Below are 12,719 nucleotides of genomic sequence, written 5' to 3' on the forward strand. Positions count from 1 at the left end.
TCAGCTTTCTTTTACATTTTCTATCTACAGAAATAAAATATCACAGGTGTAGTGCTTTAGGTACAGACCAGATTTTAAATATTTGATCTCATTCACTTTCTCCATAAATATTGATACAAGCCAACTTATTATCAAACTCTGCTATTTTGAATTGGAAAATATGGTCACCATAATAAATAGCACTAATATATGGGGTCACCTGTGCATAAATTGTTTCTTTAATTCCACAGATGGTAAAGCTCCAAGTAGTTTTTTTGTTTCCATATAGTTTAACATAAGCTTCTTAATGATGTGTCAGAGAGTCACATCAACTTTTCTTGTATTTGGTTTAATAGTCTATACTATACTTAAACTTGATCTCAGCAGGTCTGCTCAACTGAAATCATCTCTCTTCCTTCCTCTCTCAGGATGTTAGAAGGCTAATAAGCAAGCCCCTGTCTTACACAGTTGCAACAATTACAGAACAAGATGTGCTAGCTCAGGTAATAACCTTACCATCCATTGAAATAATTTTTGGAATTTTGACAAGTTACTTCTAAAAATTCTAGATTCTGAGCCAGGTAATTTAATTTTTTTCTATGCTATTTTTCTGGCTTATGTTTACATTTTCTATTTCAACACACTTTTTTTGAGGGGGGGGGGCGGCCAGTAACAGGCAGAAACGAAAAGAGGTGGTTTAGAAAAGTTAGAAAAAGCACCACCACAATAGTGGCACTCATTCATAATTCAGTTAAGGCCTTTAATGCCACCACAGAGGTTGACCTTGTCTTCATGCAAATCAGAGTCATTAAATTATATGGAAATTTTTGTTCTTGAAAATATTATGGAATTGATTCCTCAGTAAAAGTGAAAGCAAATCAACCTACATTCAGATGTAGGATTAGCCATTTACATTTGCCACAACTATCACATAAGGAGTGTCAGGCCAGCACACTGTTAACTAAACTCATGAACTTCATAGTTCTGTATATGTGGCTGCAGTTAGTGTTGAACCAATGGGCATTTTTCCACGAAGCATAAATTTCAATATTAGCAACCACAATTTGAAACACATTTTAAAATATTATGTAAATTACTCATTTAAAACCTGATAGGCGGGGCTTCCCTGGGGGCGCAGTGGTTAAGAATCCACCTGCCAAAGCAGGGGACACGGGTTCGAGCCCTCGTCCGGGAAGATCCCACGTGCCGCGGACCAGCTAAGCCCTTGCACCACAACTACTGAGCCTGTGCTCTAGAGCCCTCGAGCCACAACTACTGAGCCCATGAGTCACAACTACTGAAGCCCACACACCTAGAGCCCATGCTCAACAAGATAAGCCACCGCAATGAGAAGCCCGCACACCGCAACAAAGAGTAGCCCCCGCTCGCCACAACTAGAGAAAGCCCGCGTGCAGCAACGAAGACCCAACGCAGCCAAAAATAAATAAATAAATAAAATAAATTTTAAAAAATAAAAATAAAATAAATAAAACCAGATAGGCCCTGAATTAGCTGCATCTTCTTGGTGTCACCAGGAAGAAGAGAAAAGGCTGAGCTCAATCACATTAAAAGGGGCAACAGACAAAGAAGAGGATTCAGAAAACACTACCTTGCAATTAGAGAAATAAAGGGCATATCTCACCTTGAATGCAGCCTTCAGTTAAAATCATGCTGAAGAAAATTCAAGGGCTGAAAAAAGGGGGTGGTGGGGCTTTTAGAGCAAAATCATTAGAAGAGAGCCTAGTTAGAGTCATTATTAAATGTGGTATTTTGTATCCATCTATGACTCCCACAGAACAGTAAAAGGATACGCTAAAACAAAGAACCAATTAAGAGGTATTTATACTTTCTCCATGGCACAAGAATAAGGAGACATTAAATGAAAATTAAAAGCAACATGTTTGCCAGCTAAATTTTTTTTTAATGTAGTTCTCTTAGATTATCCTAAAGGTCTTGTTACAGCAGTGCTGTTTCCCCATGTAAAAAGCAGAGTAGATACATAATTTTTATATAAAATTTAATTTGAAATGGACAAAGTTGTTTGCAAATACTTTCAAGCTCCCCACCTTTGGGAGGTAACAGAAGAGAAATTGTGGTGGAAAATTACTAACATACAAATTGTTAAACAAAGTTGAGTTAAAGTTCTCCCAAAGACCTTTCGAGATCACAGGATATCAAAAAGACGATTAGCAAATGCCAAATTAAGTTAATTATCATTTCTCATTTTACCAGAGATTTATCAAACAACTGAGAAACGGTCTCTGTTTAACAATATAAAGGCTAGGGAATTCCCTGGCAGTCCAGTGGTTAGGACTCCACACTTTCACTGCCCAGGGCCCAGATTCAATCCCTGGTGAGGGAACTAAGATCCCACAAGCAGCGAGGCACGCGCCTGCACGCGCACACACACAAACACACACCACACACTATATATAATATATATATATATGCTAGCAGAATTCCATTAAACATCATTTGATAGCACCTCATACTCAGATTCTCTTGAAGTGTTACTTTCATCAAAATACTTGTTTTCAGAATTACAGGCACCAAAAATAGCATGCAAGGTGTTCATTTTAGTTTCTTGGGTTTTAAAAAATCTGATACACACTTCTCAAAAGAGAATTCTCAGTTTATAAAATGTCAATACATCAGCTTAAATAGACATGCAGATTATTTAATGTGTAAAACAAATTTCATTTCTGTTCAAATTTTTAATGTGTTCCTATGATGCCCCCAAAAATATTATTCTAATTTCAATAAGGCAGATTCATTTGAAGGAAAAATAGTTCACATTATAGATGCTAAGTTCAAATGAGCAATTCAGGTGGGAATTCTATCCATCTCTATAAAAGTTAATATTTGCAGGTTAAAAGTAATGTCCATGCTCCTTACAGATTCTTTCAGCATAATGCTACTTGACCTTGAACTTTGGGGGATACTGAAAAACACTGATGGTATGAATGAGAGACATTATAGTATAATGGAAGTACCTCTGAGTTAAGAGTCAAAAATTCCAGGGGCTTCCCTGGTGGCGCAGTGGTTAGGAATCGGCCTGCCAATGCAGGGGACACGGGTTCGAGCCCTGGTCCAGGAAGATCCCACATGCCGCGGAGCAACTAAGCCTGTGCGCCACAACTACTGAGCCTGCGCTCTAGAGCCCATGAGCCACAACTACTGAGCCCATGTGCCACAACTACTGAGCCTGCGCTCTAGACCCCATGCTCCACAACAAGAGAAGCCACCGCAATGAGAAGCCTGCGCACCGCAACGAAGAGTAGCCCCCCGCTCTGAGAAAGCCCATGCACAGCAACAAAGACCCAATGCAGCCAAAAATGAATAAATAAATTTTTTTAAATAAATAAATAAAGAGTCAAAAATTCCAGTTCCAATTTTGTCACTGGCTATATGGCCTAGGTAAAATCAATTAAATCCTCAAAGTCTCAATACCCTTATCTGCAAAATGAGGATAAAAATATCTGTTTTCTCTACCTGGTAAGGTTGCTAGAAGTATCAAATGAGATAATATATGTAAAAGTATTTGGAAGTAACACAGCATAAAAGTATCATGAATACTATTAAGTTGACTGCTAATTTCATATGAATATCAAAAGTAAGCATCAAAAAAAAAAAAAAAAAAGTAAGCATCAGTTGAAGTTAAAAACATACCATGATCAATTTATAACATTTTCAGGATTATAGCCAGGTCTTATAATCAAATCAACATGCAGTGATTGCATATCAAGTACGAAGTTCCTTGCACTCTTTTGCTGACTTTTTCTATTGCAAAACTCTTAATAACAACAAAACTGATAACTACATGCCCATTGCACAGCCCCAAATCAAGTGTTGGGTTTTCTCAGTGCTTTCATGTTTATTGGCAACGTAACAGGAAACACTGGGAAAGCTTTTTTCTGTTTCTGTCCTTGTTACAAATATTTACAAATTTTTTTCATAAGCATTTATTTTTGTATGTTTTCAATAGAAATACAACCCACTCTTATTCTGATTTTTTTAATTTAGTTTAACAATTAATAATTGACGCTCACTGAAAACGATCAAAAAGTAGGGTGTGATCTCTTCTCTCATCTATGATAAATGGATGGTGAAGTGAATTTCCCCATTTGAGTGTGAAAGATAATTCAGAAAGGTGACATTAAAGCAGAGGCATTTGCAAAGTGGAATTAAAACAGATGTGTTTTTAATCAGGTCTTACTTTCACATTGTGAAGAGCACCTGTATTTAGCATGCTAGATGTGCTCAAAGAGTTCAGTCATGCATAATGGAAGCCCAGTTGGGGAAAGCATCTGAGCCTCAAACTCAGGCTCTGAATGCTAACCTAGCCAATAGAGCAGATAAATTACTATCACCATTTAAACAGGAGAACAGAATAGTTACCAGATATTTAACAAAAATTTTGTTACCAATCGAGTTCCACACTATTAAAATTGAACTGTTTCATGAGAAAACATATATTTAAAATATAAACACTGTTCCTAAAGGCATCATATAAAAATATATTAACTAGCTCTAAAATGATCAAAGACCCAACCATATGAGAACTTGTCAATACTAACAAGCTCCTATTATTAGAATCAGGGTTTGTTTTTTGTTTTTTGCTTTTTGCTTTTTCCTAAACAGTAGAAAATAAAACAGACAACACTAATATATTATTGTCAAAGAGTGTTTGACATCTTGCTAGTTCTGAGGGTCAACTAGTGAAAAAGACAGACCAGTCTATTGATGGATTTATTTTGATACAGCAGGCTCACTGTAGTGAAATTATGCATACATAAATGATCAAAACTTCAATCAGTTGAATAGTATTAGCTAGCTAGTCCTTCTCGAAATCATTCTTTCAGCATAACACTTCATAATCTACTTTACTGTTCAATTCTCTAAGAAAGCTAAATAATTTATTCCACATTGTTTTTGGTTTTCCAGAAATGAATATAATGGCTGATATTTTCTTTTTAAAAAAATCAATTTTTATATATCCACCATTTCCTTGGAAATTTGCTAAAGGTAACTTTCTTCCTTCTATGAGGAAATACTGCTAATATACCTAACATTTATTTTTTTTTAACTTTCTATTTTATATTGGAGTATAGCCGATTAACAATGTCGTGATAGGGACTTCCCTGGTGGAGCAGTGGTTGAGAATCCACCCGCCAGTGCAGGGGACACGGGTTTGAGCCCTGGTCCGGGAAGATCCCACATGCTGCAGAACAACTAAGCCTGTGCGCCACAACTACTGAGCCTGTGCTCTAGAGCCCGCAAGCCACAACTACTGAAGCCCGCGTGCCTAGAGCCTGTGCTCCGCAACAAGAGAAGCCACTGCAATGAGAAGCCCGCGCACCGCAACGAAGAGTAGCCCCTGCTCGCCAGGACTAGAGAAAGCCTGCATGCAGCAACGAAGACCCAACACAGCCAAATAAATAAATAAATAAATAAATAATTTTTAAATAAATAAATTATAACAATGTTGTGATAGTTTCAGGTACATAGCAAAGGGACTCAGCCATACATATACATGTATCCATTCTCCCTCAAACTCCCCTCCCATCCAGGCTGCCACATAACTTTGAGCAGAGTTCCCTGTGCTATACAGTAGATTATACCTAATAGAATTCTGAATACAATTTACTAACGTTTATGGCACTGAATAAAAGATAGACTGGAAGGATACTTGCAAATATTAATGATTGTTGTGCCTATGTGGTAGAATTCAATTTTTTTTAAGTTCTTATTCATCTATATTTTCTAAACTTTTCTTTGGTTAACATATATTGCTCTTATAATTAGAAAAAGTTACAGTAAAATGAGCTGGAAGTCAGCATCTGGGTTACTTTAGTTTAGGGCTCCTCTGAAATGCTGATACTTCACTACATTAAATCAACATATTTATGTTAACAGATCCCACATGAACAAAACGTTATTATTCTCTATGTTAATTCAGAGAGTTCATTCAACCTTTTAAAATTCTACTACTAATCCTCATGTGAGAAAAAACTTAACCTCTTCATTATAAGTGATATACAATAGCAAAAACACCCCAGGTCTAAGAGATTGTCACTTAAACATCAGGAAGTCAGCAGAATACACATAATGCAAATCAAGGCTACTATTTAATTCAGAGAAGACTATCAACGTGTACTTGATGGAATCTCAAAAACAATAATACCAAATAAAATATATTTAGTAACTTATTACATGTGTCTTGACATTTTCAGACTTAGGGTGTTAAGTTCCGCTACTGCTCCTCTGAAAGCCTTGCTCTAGTTTGAAGTAGAGAATTCAAAACATCATGAACTTGTTCCAAATATGTTTTAAAACTGTTTCTGGGCTTCCCTGGTGGCGCAGTGGTTAAGAATCTGCCTGCCATGCAGGGGACACAGGTTCGAGCCCTGGTCCGGGAAGATCCTACATGCCACAGAGCAACTAAGCCTGTGCACCACAACTACTGAGCCTGCTCTCTAGAGCCCGCGAGCCACAACTACTGAGCCTGAGTGCCACGTCTACTGAAGCCCATGCGCCTAGAGCCCATGCTCTGCAACAAGAGAAGCCACCCAATGAGAAGACCGGGCACAGCAATGAAGAGTAGCCGCCGGTCGCCACAACTAAAGAAAGCCCGCGTGCAGCAACGAAGACCCAACGCAGCCAAAAATAAAAATAAATAAATTTAAAAAAAAAAAGCTGTTTCCATTTTAATTAAATTATTGCTATTTAATAGTAATGCCCTTTATTTATTTTTGGCTGTGTTGGGTCTTCCTTGCTGCATGCGGGCTTTCTCTAGTTGTGGCGAGCAGGGGCTACTCTTCATTGCAGTGAATGAGCGGCTTCTCTTATTGCAGAGCACGGACTCTAGGCACACAGGCTTCAGTAGTTGTGGCACGTGGGCTCAGTAGTTGTGGCTCACAGGCTCTAGAGCGCAGGCTCAGTAGTTGTGGCGCACAGGCTTACTTGCTCCGCGGCATGTGGGATCTTCCCGGACCAGGGCTCGAACCTGTGTCCCCTGCATTGGTAGGCAGATTCTTATCCACTGTGCCACCAGGCAAGTCCCAGTAATGCTTCTTTAAATCACGTAACTGCTTCAATATTTTGCTATTAATCTTCAGGATGGTAGTGATTGCTAATTTTACATAATATTCCATAATTAGACACTTGAAACCTTTGGCTTAAAATAAAACCACATTCTGTTTAAAGGCTAGGTAGGACATGATGCATTTCTGAGTTAAATGCTGGAATTATTGTTAAATGTATATTTAAAAGTTAAATTTCAGTATTTTGATAAAGGAAGTAATAGAATTTTTTCAGGCTATATACTACAAAAGTCCTAGGAACCATCCCTTACAGTTTTATTTGGAAAATTCTTGGGTTGAAAAGCATTCGCCTCAAGATAATTCTCTCTTATTTATTTATTTATTTATTTTTGGCTGCGTTGGATCTTCGTTGTTGCGCCCGGGCTTTCTCTAGTTGCGTTGAGTGGGGGCCACTCTTCGTTGCAGTGCGCAGGCTTCTCATTGCAGTGACTTTCTTGTGAAGCACGGGCTCTAGGCGCGTGGGCTTCAGTTAGTTGTGGCACGCGGGCTCAGTAGTTGTGGCTCGCGGGCTCTAGAGCGCAGGCTCAGCAGTCGTGGCTCACGGGCTTAGCTTCTCCGCGGCATGTGGTATCTTCCCAGACAGGGCTCGAACCCGTGTCCCCTGCTTTGGCAGGAGGATTCTTAACCACTGAGCCACCAAGGAAGTCCCAAGATAACTCTCTTTTAAGATAGGAGATTAACTTAAAATGTTTTTTTCTAAGAAAACAGAACCAGCAAGAGTCACAACTAAAGATTTCACTGTATACTGTTAGCTGGTGGGAGGGGCGCGGTGAGACGAACTAATAAAAGGGGTTTGTGTTTTGCCCACTCCCACAAGATAATTTAAACACACACCCAAGCCTAAACCCTTTACTTAAAAAACATTCACCCGAAAAAGTGGCTTTAAACCAGGTTACTTTTGTTCTCCATAGTTTTCAACTTAAATACATTGTTTCCCTCGAGATCAGTTTCCCAAGATTCTAATTATTAGACAGCACATAAGAACTTTGATTTTATGCCTATCTAAAATTGCAAAACGTACATACTCAAATTTTTCTCCCCCTTTTTTTGTAGCATTATCCTTATTGTAGGAAGTTTGTCTTTAAATACTCTCATTAACCATAATTTGTTAAGGCAGAATCTCTAACAGAAGTTCTGCAAATTCAAGGGACTCTTGATCTGGTCATTTCCAAGCCTCAAATGACAGTATAGCCTTGTTAGCAAGAATAGAATTCCATTGCTTGCTAGAACTTCAACAGCCTCGAGATAGCTAAGAGTTCCTGTTAGTAATCTGGCACCAACTCAAAATTCCCACCAGGAAGAAAGATCTCCCTGAGGTAGGACCCACTGAGTGGCTCCGCCCATAGTGATGACCTGGACTGACCTCGGACTCGGCGTGGCGAGTTAGCAGGTGCTCGCGACGATAAAATGCCACGTCAGTCTTTAGGAGCCCCGAGAGGTGCCTTTTTCGCAAACAAGCTCCCTCTTTTAAACCTTACATCTCTGAGGCTTTGAAGGTACGTTACACGGCTAACGAATATAGGAAGACAATTACTCCACTGGGGAAACGAAGGTACTTCAAAAGGAAGAGTGGCAAGGAAACAAAAAGCTCAGACTGGAAAAGTGGCAAGCCTCCATGCTCTGCCAAGACGGCCTTACTTAACCTTCTGGATTTCAAAAACGGGGTTGGGTGGAAGTGGATTACATGGCAAGGTAAAGAGCTTGGGGCGGGAGGGGGGGGCGGGTTAAGAACCTACAACTCTGGCAGTAATTTCCATCACACTCCTAAAGGAAGAGGAAAGGAGAACAAAACAATAGGCACCTTAAGAGAGTAAATGCGGTTACTATGGTTACCACCCTCCAAGCTCAATTCTGCAAATGGAGACAGAGCAGTATGCCAAGGCCCTTTCTTTGTCTGCATCCACACACGGAGAACCAACCCAGCAGCCAGCCCCGCCAGCCCGAGCAGAGGCTGGTGTCGAGGACCAAGGGCAGCGTAACAAATAAAGAACACCTTTATTTTGGCTTAGTAAGCAAGAACTGCAGGCAGTTCCTGATGGAAGCCAGCGCGGCCATCACCCAGTCCTTCGGCCAGGGCTGTTTCCCCCACTTGGGAGAAGGCTCCAACACACTCCAGTCACCGATTCCAGTCTGGGGTCCTGGCACAGGCAGGAGTGGAAGGGGGCCAACGAGACACGGTGCAACCTTAGCCCTGAGACACAAAGGGAAGGCCAATCTCCAGGAAACCCGCGGGACGTAATTAATAACCCCTCAAGAGGCTACAGTTTCCGCGAGGGGGAATAGAGGACACAGTGAGTAGGGCACAACCGAGGTGTTCAGACACACCTCACATCAAAGACGCTACCACAAGCTGCGCGGAAAAATCGCGGCCAAGACAACCCAGTGCGCAGGCGCGCGGAGCAGCGACTCGAGAGCTTTGGGCCTGCCCCTCCCCCACTACTCTCAAAAGGCCAGGGGAGTTGGCTCAACGCGCTTGCGCAACGACGGAACGTTGGGGGAGGGGAGGAAAACCTATTCCCTTCATTGTGAGAGAACCGCCCTGCCCCGCAAGGCGAGCGCGCGCGCGCACACCTACGACTCTCACACTCGTACACTCGGGCGTTGAGCTTGCCGCCCAGTGCGTCGCGCATGCTCCGGGAGGAAGGTGGTGTCGGAGCCTACGGCTTTTTGCTGAGTGTCCCTGAGAAGTTTCTGGAAAGACGGGGCTCAGGAGAAACTGGGGAATGGGGAGCGCAGGGAACCGAGCGTTTGAGAGAAGGAAAAGCGAAAAATCCAAAGCACACCGCCTCCACCCTGCCTCCATCAAGCCACGACCAAAGCAAACCCCATAGCCCACCGAGACCCTCACGCCAGGGGAAAAAGCATGGGGACCACAGCAGCCGCTCCTTCCTGTACCTGTGCCCAGCCCCCGAGGCCCCTCACCACAGGGAGAAGGGAGAGGGCAGCGGGGAACGATGAAAAACCTAAAACGCTCACTGGATGTTTGCGTGGTGGAGGGAAAGCCGACATCCGCGCTCTGGAGCTGCCCGCGCACGGTGGGCCACCAGCGGCTCTTCGCTGCACTCTCGGGTGTGGGCTCAGTGCGTTGGGGTTCGACGTGGATGCTGAAGGAGTGGTCTGGGGCTTTGGCCCCTGGTTTCTTAGTTCCCCCTCATTTGGGGGCCTTTTTGATCACCCCTTTGCTCTCTTTACTTTGGTGACCTGGAGCTAAAGTTGCGAGTGTGGAGACCCTAGGAAAGGTTGCTCCCTCCCCGCGCCCGGCCCGAGGGGCGTCCTGGGCGGGCAAGGGTCGCCCGGCAGGTGTGCCACGGTCAGTTCTTTCCAGTTTGTACCCCCTTAAGTAAGAGCCTCCTGAAGAGGGGCCCGTTTGGAAGAGCAGAGGCAGTCCAGGCATAAAGCCGCTGCGTCGTTTGGACTCGAGGCGGGGTGGCGGACGGTGCTGCCTGGCGGGGCGCCGTGGGAAGGCCGTGGTGTCTCCGTGGCGGCCACGGAGGCGCGCCGAGGCCCCCGACTACCGTCAGGAGAAAGCTCGGCCTGGCATTGCTGCGCTGTGGGGGAGGGGTCCGCGGCGCCTTTCATTTCTCCGCCTGGGCCCGCTCGGGCTGCCATTTTGTGGTGTGGCCGCCATTTCGCGCAGCCGCAGGGGCGGGGGGGAGGGGCGGGGCCGGCGACAGCGCGCGGGCTGCCTCCGGCAGCGAAGGCGGGCGAGTCTCCTTTGTTCTTCGCCTCTGGGCTCGGGGCTCGGCTCGGGCTGTGCCGCGACCCGCCCCGGACACGCGCCGGGTGCGCGCGGCGTGTGAACCTCTGGAAAGCTCCGGGAGGCGTACACGGAGTCCCGAATTCTTGCTGCTCTCTAAGCCCTTGAAAAGTGGGATTGCTCACCCCCACCCTTGCAGTGTGAAAGGGATCGATTTTACAAGGCAGTGCTCAGAACTGGAGCGTGGGAAGCTGTAATTTCACCCTGAGAGTGAAGGCGCTTTCTGCAGCCCTGTGCTGCCCGGGGTACTAAGCCCGCTGGAATGCCATGCCTTGAATCACAGTGGCGTTCCGCAAATAGAAGTTAAAACTGCAGAGCTGGGAGACCCAACAAAGGTGCTAAACGCCAGTGTAACCGAGAGGTTGGTCTCTTTAAAAAAAAAAAAAAAAAAATAGTGTCTTTGGAGGGCTGTCAGCTGTAGGAGAAGCGAGACGTTGCTTTTCATTGGCTGGCTTTGAAGCACGCACTGCGCAACTATTTTCAGATCAGGTTTTATAGCCCATTTATATCTGAACTATAAACTGGAACAATAGATTGGAATGTCTTATTTCTGTCTGTTGAGAATACCTTCCATTTAATTTCTTTTTAAAATCCTTTGTGAGTATGTGAATAACAAATTGACAATAAAATCTCCCTTGTGCCTTACAGTATCATTTGAAATCCTGAAAGAGTTATTTTCCTGATTTCAAGGGACATATTTAAATATGAATCTTGGCATTGTTAATCTTAACTTTGCGACTCGAATCAACAAAGCCAGGAAATTCAACAGTAATGCTGCTGAATTTGTCTTCTAGACTTGCTTTGTGTACAAGGTATTTTTGTTTAACTTTTTTTTTTTTCCACAGTAGCCTGAGTTCATAATTTAGCCAGGCTTTTCTGGCTCAAGTTTTTTGGTGTCACAGCTACAGTAGTTTTTTTTCTTCTTCTTCTTCTTACTAAGTTTAATTATAGGCGGTTATCTGTTTCAGTAATAGGGGGCTAAGCTATAATGATAGGATGGAAATGTAAAAAATATATTTGTTGTTGAGGGAACAGATCAGGATTTGATGGCTTCCAGATGAAAGAAGTGTCTGAGGAGTGGATGTTAGATTCCAAATTTTATTTCAGTTCCGGTATGACTAAAAGCACTGCATAGAGTTTTGATTTTTTGTACCCAAGATTTCTGTAAAGCAGAATACTGTACATTCTTTTGGTTGTGAGAGTTTATGAAACATTTTTTTTCTTTTTTAAATTTAATTTTTATTTTATATTGGGGTATAGTTGATTTATTGAAATGCATATTTTTTAATTTATTTATTTTTGGTTGTGCTGGGTCTTCGTTGCTGCACACGGGCTTTCTCTAGTTGCAGCGAGTGGGGGCTAGTCTTCGTTGTGGTGCGCAGGCTTCTCTTTGCGGTGGCTTCTCTTATTGCGGTGCACGGGCTCTAGGCACGCAGGCTTCAGTAGTTGCGGCACGTGGACTCAGTAGTTGTGGCTCCTGGGCTCTAGAGCGCAGGCTCAATAGTTGTGGCGCACAGGCTTACTTGCTCCGGGGCATGTGGGATCTTCCCAGACCAGGGCTTGGACCAGGGCTTGAACCCGTGTCCCCTACATTGGCAGGTGGATTCTTAACCACTGCGCCACCAGGGAGGTCCCTGAAATGTGTTATTTTTAAATGCTGTTACTTTTTGCCTACACAACCAAAATTAAATAGTATGAAACTATTAGTTTTATTGGGAAATTAGAATATGGTATCCTAATAATGCAAACAAAATATCATGCCCCTAATTAGCCAAGCAGTTGAAATTCAGAGAATGATTGCACTTCTTTCACTTTGTACAGACATAGAAGTATCTGTTTAAACAATTCTAATTCGAATTTTTTTAATTTATAAAACGAGT

General features: G+C 42.9%; 1 protein-coding gene and 1 long non-coding RNA gene across 2 annotated transcripts in view; one reads left to right on the top strand and one right to left on the bottom strand.

The window, feature by feature from the left end:
- The window catches only part of SPEN (spen family transcriptional repressor), a 93,197-nt gene extending 82,486 nt beyond the window's left edge, over nt 1–10,711 (bottom strand). The window contains exon 1 of the mRNA XM_082380903.1: nt 10,059–10,711. The gene's annotated coding sequence lies outside the window, so the exon portion shown is untranslated. The remainder of the gene's footprint in view (nt 1–10,058) is intronic.
- Nucleotides 1–12,719, top strand: part of LOC309624487 — a 75,215-nt gene that overhangs the window by 9,671 nt on the left and 52,825 nt on the right. Inside the window, exon 2 of the long non-coding RNA XR_014241969.1 lies at nt 408–482. This is a non-coding gene — a long non-coding RNA (uncharacterized lncRNA). The remainder of the gene's footprint in view (nt 1–407; nt 483–12,719) is intronic.

This window comes from Balaenoptera borealis (assembly GCF_965194805.1).
Source record: "Balaenoptera borealis genome assembly, chromosome: 1".
NCBI classification, from domain to species: domain Eukaryota; kingdom Metazoa; phylum Chordata; class Mammalia; order Artiodactyla; family Balaenopteridae; genus Balaenoptera; species Balaenoptera borealis.